Genomic DNA, 9,773 nt, shown 5'->3' with positions numbered 1-9,773 from the left:
GAACCCTCCACCCAAAAACTACAGAATATGCATTATTCTCATTACAGCATAGTATTTACTCTAAAATTGATCACATAAGCCAAAGTAAAACATGCCTCAGCAAATGTAAAAGAACTGAAATAATAACAAATAGTCTCTCAGACCATAGCATGATCAAATTAGAACTCAAGATTAAGAAATCCACTCAAAATCACACATCTACATGGAAATTGAACAACCTATACCTGAATGACTCTTGGTTAAATAATAAAATTAAGGCAGACATCAAGAAGTTCTTTGAAACTAATGAGAATAAAGAGACAATGTACCAGAATCTCTGGAAAGCAGCTAAATCAGTGTTAAGAGGAAAATTTATAGCACTAAATGTCCACATCAGAAAGCTAGGAAGATCTCAAGTTAACAACCTAACATTTCAACTGAAAGAACTAGAGAATCAAGACCAAACAAACCCTAAAGCTAGCAGAAGACAGGAAGTAACCAAGATCAGAGCCAAACTGAAGGAGATAGAAACACAAAAAAAAACCCTTCAAAAAATCAGTGAATCCAGGAGCTTGTTTTTTGAAAATAATAATAATACTAATAATAAAATAGATAGACCACTAGCCAGACTAATAAAGGAGAAAAGAGAAAAGAATCAAATAAGCACAATCAGAAATAAGAGGAATCTCACCACTGACCCCACAGAAATACAAATAACCATCAGAGAATACTATAAACACCTCTCTGCACATAAACTAGAAAATCTAGAAGAAATGGATAAATTCCTAGACACTCACACTCTCTGAAGACTGAACCAGGAAGAAATTGAATCCCTGAATAGACCAATACCATGTTCCGAAATTGAGGCAGTAGTAAATAGCCTACTAACCAAAAAAGCCCAGGACCAGACAAATTCACAGTGGAATTCTACCAGAGGTACAAAGAAGAGCTGGTACCACTTCTACTGAAATTATTCCAAAAAATAAAAAAGGAGGGACTCCCCACTAAATCATTCTATGAGGCCAGAATCATCCTGATGCCAAAACCTGGCAGAGGTACAACAAAAAAAGAAAACTTCAGGTCAATAACCTTGATGAACATTGATGCAAAAATTGTCAATAAAATACTGGCAAACTGAATCCACAGCATATCAAAAAGCTTATACACCACAATCAAGTTGACCTCTTCCCTGGGATGCAAGGTTAGTTCCACATATACAAATCAATAAATGTGATTCATCACATAAATAGGGCTAAAGACAAAAACCATATGATTATTTCAATAAATGCAGAAAAGGCCTTCAATAAAATTAAGGATCCCTTTATGTTTAAAACTCTCAATAAACTAGGTATTGAAGGAACATACCTCAAAGTAATAAGATCCATTATTGACAAGCTCATAGTCAATATCATACTGAATGGACAATAGCTGGAAGCATTCCCCTGGAAAATCAACATAAGACAAGGATGCCCTCTCTCATCACTCCTATTCAACAGAGTATTGGAAGTTCTGGCCAGGGAAGAGAAAAGATACAGAGAAAAGATAAAGTGTGTTCAAATAGGAAGTAAGGAAGTCAAATTACCTTTGTTTGCAGATGACATGATCCTATATCTAGAAAACCCCAAAAGTTTCTTAAGCTGATAAGTAACTTAAGTGAAGTCTCAGGATATAAAATCTATGTGCAAAAATTACTAGCATTTCTATACACCAACAACAGGCAAGCAGAGAGCAAAATCATGAATGAACTCCCATGCACAATTGCTACAAAAAGAATAAAATACCTAGGAATACAGCTAACAAAGAAAGTGAAGGACGTCTTCAAGGAGAACTACAAACCACTGCTCAAAGAAATCAGAGGACACAAACAAATGGAAAAACATTCCATGCTCATGGAAAGGAAGAATCAATAGCATTAAAATGGCTATATTGCCCAAAGTAACTTATAGATTTAATGCTATGCCCATTAAATTGCCACTGACATTCTTCACAGAATTAGAAAATACTATTTTAAAATTCATATGGAACCAAAAAAGAGCCCAAATAGCTAAGTCAATCCTAAGCAAGAAGAACAAAGCTGGAGACATCATGCTATCCAACTTCAAACTATACTATAATGCTACAGTACCCAAAACACTGGTACTGGCATAAGAACAGACACATAGACCAATGGAACAGAATAGAGAAATCAGAAATGATCTTCTACAAACCTGATAAAAACAAGCAATGGGGAAAGGATTCCCTATTTAATAAACGGTGCGAGAGAACTGGCTAGCCATATGCAAAAAATTGAAATTTGACCCCTTCCTTACACCATACACAAAAATTAACTCAAGATGGATTAAAGACTTAAATATAAAACCTAAAACTATAAAAACCCTAGAAGAAAATCTAGGCAGTACCACTCAGGACAACCATGGGCAAATATTTCATGATGAAAATGCCAAAAGCAATTGCGACAAAAGCCAAAATTGACAAATGAGATCTAATTAAACTAAAGAGCTTCTGCACAGCAAAATAAACTATCATCAGAGTGAACAGGCAACTTACAGAATGGGAGAAATTTTTTGCAGTTTATCCATCTGACAAAGGTCTAGTATCCAGTATCTATAAGGAACTTAAACAAGTTTACAAGGAAAAAAAAATAAAAAACTAAAACTAAAAAGTGAGCAAAGAACATGAACAGACACATTTCAAAAGAAGACATACATACAGCCAACAATCCTTTGGGAAAAAAAAGAAAACTCAGTGACACTGATTATCAGAGAAATGCAAATCAAAACCACAATGAGATACCATCTCATGCCAGTCAGAATGGCTATTATGAAAAAGTCAAAAATTAACAGATGCTGGTGAGTTTGTGGAGAAAAGGGAATCGTTAAACACTGTTGGTGTGAGTATAAATTAGTTCAACCATTGTGGAAGACAGTGTGGCAATTCCTCAAGACCTAAAGAGAGAAATACCATTTGACTCAGCAATACCATTACTGGTTATATACCCAAAGGAATATAAATCATTCTATTATAAAGACACACGCACATGGATGTTCATTGCAGCACTATTCACAATAGCAAAGACATGGAATCAATCTAAATGCCCATCAATAATAAACTGGATAAAGAAAATGTGGCACATATACACCATGAAACACTATGCAGCCACTAAAAAGAATGAGACTATGTCCTTTGCAGGGCCACAGATGGAGCTGGAGGCCTTTACCTTCAGCAAACTAACACAGGAACAGAAAACCAAATACCACATGTTTTCACTTCTAAGTGGGAACTAAATGATGAGAACACATGGATACACAGAGGGGAACAACACACACTGGGGCCTATTGGAGGGTGGAGAATAGGAGAAGGGAGAGGAGAGGGAATAATAACTAAGGCACACTAGGCGTAATACCTGGGTGATGAAATAATCAGTACAAGAAACCCCCATGACACAAGTTTACCTATGTAACAAACCTCCACATGTAACCTTGAACTTAAAATAAAAGTTAAAAAAAATAGAAAAAAAAATCAGAAAAAATAGGTGAGTGGCTAAACAAATTGAGATCTGTTTATATAGTGGAATAAGACTCAGCAATAACAAGGAATGAAATACCGATACATTAAATAACATGGATGAATCTCAAAAATATGGTTAGCATAAGAAGCTAAACAGAAAAGACCACATTCTATATAATTTTATTTAGAAAAGACAAAATTAATTATACAGACAGAAAGAAGAGCAGTGGTTGGCTAGGGTTTAGGGTGGGCCATCGACTGCAAAGTGGCACAAGGAAATTTTGGGAACTGATGAAAATATTCTATATCTTGATTGTGCTAGAAGTTACATGAGTGTGTAATTTCTTCAAAAGTCTTAGAAATATAATTTTAAATGGATGCATTTTATTCAAATTAAATATCATTAAAGATGTAAAAGTATACACATATAAGTGTGTGTGTGTATATATATATTGTTTTCTGGATTCAAATCGTGCCACCTTCATTAACATCATAGTTAAGTCAGTCACCCATTGTTGACACTCATTCTGGCTCCTCATGTTTTCTGCCCCATACAGACAAAAGTCATTGCTATTTAAAAATAGCTACTGGCTATTTTGCCCTGTAGTGTCTCAGATATACCAACGTGACTTTGAGCACCTTCTTTCTGCTGAGCCTCCTTTCCCATGTGCAACTCAGTCATCATAAGCCTACCATTAGCAGAGAATACTAATGAAGTGGAAAGGGGCAGGATAAATGGACATAATGCAGCTCTGGATTTAAGTATTGTAGTCCCTCCTCATTTGCATCCCATCCAAGTTATGTTACTCTTTGCCACTTGCTTCTCACTGTGTTTTGACTCAATAAACCATGTAGTTTGAGGTCTTAATTTGGTCCATGAGACCTTGGATCCTGACTTCTGAAACAGTAGCATAGTTAGAAGCTATCATGGCATCATGGTAATTTCTCATCCTGACAAGACTACAGCCTAACTATATACTGTGAAATCCAAAGATGTACAATGGAATCAACCTTAAGAATTGGAATTTTTAAGACATTGGAACAACAACAAAAAATGCATGTAACAATGAAATAGAAAACCCCTAAGTAAAAGTGGCCAAACAATGAGAAATGGTGGAATTAAACAGCAGAAAAATACAGTTCATTGTGACATCAATATGTGTCAGGTATTGGTGAAACAAGGTCCTTAATCATGATGGTAATCAGTGATTGTTAAAGTTATAGCACCAAATATTAATAACATGTTCATATTTTTAAATTGTATGCTCCATTCATCCTTTTGTCAGTGAACACTTGGCATAATTAAAACAGAGTGGCACAGACACATTGAGACATATATAAGCAGTAGTCCTCTTTCCTTCCATTATAAAAACAGCAGTTTTAATGCATGCAAAGATTAATATAACCCAGATAATTTAGCTGTAAGTTTGGTTCGGAATCACCAAGAAAATGATACAAGTATTCAGAAGAACAGCTTCTGAATACTTCCATTTCTTCTCAATGAGAATAACCAACAGAAAACAAAAATATCAACCAATTGTCAAATAACAATTAGGTAATTACTATAGACTCAGTAATCTAAGCACTGCACATGATGCAAAAACACCTTGAACATGAAAACTGCCTGCTCTTAGGCCCTTGCAATCCAGTCTTTCTTCTTCAACCTATCTACATGAAACAGTTTACATATATTGCATTAATTCTCACGTAGAGCAAAGGAAAAAAATCAAGGTACTTTAAAATAAACTTTGTCACCAGTACTGAGAACCCCACTCCTATCCCCAGTATCAGTCTACTTCCTGGGATCACCAAGGTAATGTAGTTATGTTAGACACGAATCTGCCTTTCTGAATCTTCAGAGCTGTATCCGCCTGTTGATGCCCATCAGAATCAAGGCCTTCATCATAGCTTGAAAATAGATGTAGACATGTAAAGACCAAGCTTCTCTCTGCATATTTCATAATATTTCTCTCCATGTGGGACCTTCCCACCACTAAAGCAATGTAAAAATTAGCAGCTCAGACCATTATCAAGAGGGTAATGAGAATGAACTTTGATACTTGTACTTGGAACCTAAACCAGAGATCTTGTGGGCTCTTGATAAGCCAAGTTATACATACGCAGGCTGATATTCAACCAATAAATACTGGTACAGTCATCCCAGTTATTAATATGTCAAAGTACTTCCCTCAAGAGTTGATAAATAGGTACTACAGCAGTTGTTCCCCATCGGATCCTCCCTACACCCATATGGAGTGCCCTTATTTTCCACTGAAAGCACTAGCCATGACTAGATTTAATTCATTGGTACCTATGCCGCATCAATTGTTAGATATTCTGAATCTATTCCAATAGTGTGTGCCAGTTCACACACATAAAAAGATATATTTAGTACAATATCCCTTGGGAGGATGGACTTTTCAGTTCACCCAGTTGCCTAGCAATAAATGGAAACATTAGTTTGGTCCCCTGCCCTCCAACTGTTTGTAGATATTTTGCTTAAGTAAACAAATGTGAATGTATCTGGTAATTCTACTTTTAACACACAAATACTAGTAACCTGGGGTTCTTCACATCTTTAAGCAAAGAAACTTTGGAAATACCTGATAAAGTATATAATTGAAGACTATTTGAAAGACAACTTAAGTCTTAAGCATTAAGCTCAGAAGAACTAGACTTGGTGATCTGGTCCGTAAAATTCTCATTTAGAACGTGTTAGGAATATTCTGCACTGAAAATCCTTGGGGGCCTCTATCAGTTCTATTATCTATTAGGCGAAGAAATACCAAGATGTGCAAAGTGGTTAGGAGTTTTTCCTAGTCAATGTCTCAGGAAAATGAATGTAGTTGCCATACATATATTAAAATGCTCCTTTTTCCCCATGGCAAGGTGGATACGCAAATCATGTCACAAGTTCTTATCCAGGAACTTTGCACCACAGTTTAAACACTTCTCTTTCCTCTACCATGTTCAAGTTTCACTTCACTGCTAGGTTGCCCGCTCTGCTTTCCTTTGATTGCAGTGACATCTAACGTCAAAGTCAGAGAGTAGCTCAACTCAGCTCCTGTTGAACTTTCAAATTGACTCTTCAGGTTGTAAACCCACCTCCTCGGCAGACAAACAGTTCACTAGGATAATTTATTGGGCCAATAAAACCATGAACAAAACTGAATTAAACTTGTTTAAAATTGAAATGGAATTAGTACTTGAATCATGAATTTTCAAAACTGGCTCCTACTCATCTTGAGAGAAGTCTACCCTCTAAAAAATCATGTTTTGGGAAAATACCTAATACATCAGCCCATCTTATTGCTAAAAGAGTTTTCTCACTAGTTTCTGGGCTTAGTGGGCTCACTTGAATAATAGTTAAATAATAAGAGAAGCTAATATTTATTGGGAACTCATCAGCTATCATTTTTAAAATACTCATTTATTTTCTTTTCCAAAAAGAGGGCAACTTGACCTTTGTATTTGCTGTTTTATCGTCATTAACTACCAAAGAGACCAAAGAGCCTGCTCTAAGGTAGGCCCACATGTTTGGGAAGGTACTGACTGCTGTCACTTTTCATGTTCTCTCACATTTCATCATTACAGCACTTCTGTATGATAAACATTATCATCATTTCTAATTGCATTAGTAATTTGTCTGTGGTCATGGTGGCTACTGAGCAGGATTGGAACCCAGACATCCAAGCCCCAGAATAGAAGGACCACTGGAGGCTGGATGCTCAGGGCAAATGGTCCCATGATCACTTCTCCTCACATAACTAACAAGTCATGACAATTGTTAAGGCAATGACAACATTGTTAGAGGAAGCATCACAAAAGGTGGGATTGAAATCAGTGGCCACACTGTAAGGTAAAGTGTGAAAAGAAAATTCTCTTTTCATGCTCATGCTTGACTGGAGAATCAATTCCTTGTCATGGTCCCCTATAGGCCCACTCCTCCAGATGTGAGAACCTGTCTACTCTGCTTCTGTAGGACTCCCACTCTTAACTACTATACATACTGCCTTCCTAGTGGAAAGAACACAAAATTTGGATTCAAATGTTCTAAGTTTAAGACCAGTCTCTGCTACTTACTGTGAGTTTGGACAAGTCACTCAACCTATGTTAGGTTCAATTTAAAGTAGAGTAAATGGTAGCATTCTGTACAAGATGCCAAACTCAGCCCACATTCTTCTTTTTTGAACATAGAAAGGAAGCAATTATACCCTCTTGAAAATGACAGAAAGAAGTACTTAGTCAAACTGAAAATTCAAGAAATCTAAGACAGCACAGACAAGATCAGAGTGTGAGGACTGACATGTCCATAATCTAATATGTATAAAAGACAGCCTGTAGGGTGTAAGTGAAGGGACACCACCTGCCTCCAACAGGTTTGCAGTGGGGCCTGAAAATAAAGCTAAGTCATGCGATGATTTGTGGGAGAAATTGTTCATTCTGCTGGCATTTCCAGGAAGTGCAATAAAACCTGGAGTCTTCATGCAGTGGGGAGCTACAAAGGCACCCACAGTGTAAACCTCGCAAAGGTGCAGGCTTAGGAAATGAGGTCACTCTGGAGGCTTAATAGCTGGCTACACCCCTTACAGAAGCATCTTATCATACAGATATAAAAACAAGATCTATAGTCATAAACAAAACAATTTGAAGCTAGAAAAGAGGTTTCAAAATGAAAAGTGTGACTGCTAACCTTTTTACTGTAATGGGAACAATAAAGAATAAACTGACTACTACAAGGATCAAATCAGTTAAAAAAAAAACAACAACAACGAGAAATTCAGGCCTCTGTGGAGGCAGGCTAGAGAGATGCAAATTATAAAAGACACATAGAAAATAATGTCAGATTTCCAATACAGATGGTCCCTGTCTTACTATGGTTTGACTTACAATTTTTCTATTTTATAATGGTGCAAAAGCGATATGCCTTTAGTGGAAATCATACTTTAAATGTTGAATTTTGATCTTTTTCCAGGCTAGTGATATGTAGTAGCAGACTCTCTTGTGCTGGGCAGAGGCAGTGAGCCGCAGCTTCCAGTCAGCCATGCAATCTGGAGGGTAAATCAATACTCTACAGTGCAGTGTGTTGCCAGATGATTTTACCCAGTTGAAGACTAATATAAGTGTTCTGAACACACTTAAGGTAGGCTAGGCTAAGCTATAATATTCAGTAGTTTAGGTATATCAAATGCATTTTCAACTTGCAATATTTTCAACTTATAATGTGCTTATCAAGATGTAACTCCACCATAAGTCGAGGAACATCTCAAATCTGGAAAACAAGTTTTCCAGAAATAAAGAGTTGATCATAATGAAACTCAATAACCAGCTAGATGATAAGAAGAAACACTTCTAGAAACTGAACACAGCCTTGGGTGTTTATAATTAAACACATTTATTGAGTCTTAGGGAAAATTAAGAAGTAGCAATTTATATTTTATAATATCTTGATGAAATTTTTTAACCAAAACACTTCCATTTTAATCTTCAAAGAAACTCTTTTCTTTTTTTCCAAGATAATCATGATTAACTTACAAAAATGGGTATATGCCTTCAAAACATTTCCCTTAATAGGAAACTTAGTTTTATAAGATCTAAACACTAAAAGGCGAAAAAAAAATCTATTTTCTTTTCATTACAAGACAAAACAGAATCCAGCACAAGTCAAGGAAACACATTCATACTTCAGGTCCTCCTCCTCCATGAACCAACATTATTACATTATTTCCATTTAGTGAAATCTGATCTAATTTAGTATTCTTTCTTCTGGGAGGATTTCAAAATCAGTGATATCTTGCAGTACCGTATTGACAAAGTTATCAAATCCTAGAAGAGTATCAACAATTTCTTTATCACTCTTCATCACAATGAGAATTTTTGATTCTTAGATTTGTCTATAAGCTCTAGCAGTAGCAGCTGTAAGGAGCTAGTACTAGTGTTAGCCGCCATACCTGTGATGGAAATGGCCTGGATCTTGATTAACATTTTTTTTTTCTTTGAGACAGAGTCTCACTCTGTTGCCCATGTTGGAGTGCAGTTGTGCCATCTTGGCTCACTGCAACAGCCGTCTTCCAGGTTCTAGCGATTCTCCTCCCTCAGCCTCCTGAGTAGCTGGGATTACAGGTGTGCACCACCATGCCCAGCTAATTTTTGTATTTTTAATAGAGACTGGGTTTTGCCATGTTGGCCAGGCTAGTCTCGAACTCCTAACCTCAGGTGATTTGCCCGCCTCAGCCTCCCAAAGTGCTGGGATTACAGGCGTGAGCCACCACACCTGGCCTTGATTA

At 36.6% G+C, this 9,773-nt stretch overlaps 1 pseudogene; it reads right to left on the bottom strand.

Annotated features, from left to right (window-relative positions):
* Positions 1 to 9,164: 9,164 nt before the first annotated feature.
* On the bottom strand, positions 9,165 to 9,435 carry LOC105475630 (U6 snRNA-associated Sm-like protein LSm5 pseudogene; annotated as a pseudogene).
* Between the last annotated feature and the right edge of the window lie 338 nt (positions 9,436 to 9,773).

Source organism: Macaca nemestrina, chromosome 4 (assembly GCF_043159975.1).
Source record: "Macaca nemestrina isolate mMacNem1 chromosome 4, mMacNem.hap1, whole genome shotgun sequence".
In the NCBI taxonomy this organism is placed as follows: domain Eukaryota; kingdom Metazoa; phylum Chordata; class Mammalia; order Primates; family Cercopithecidae; genus Macaca; species Macaca nemestrina.
This window is presented reverse-complemented; position numbering and strand designations above follow the sequence as displayed.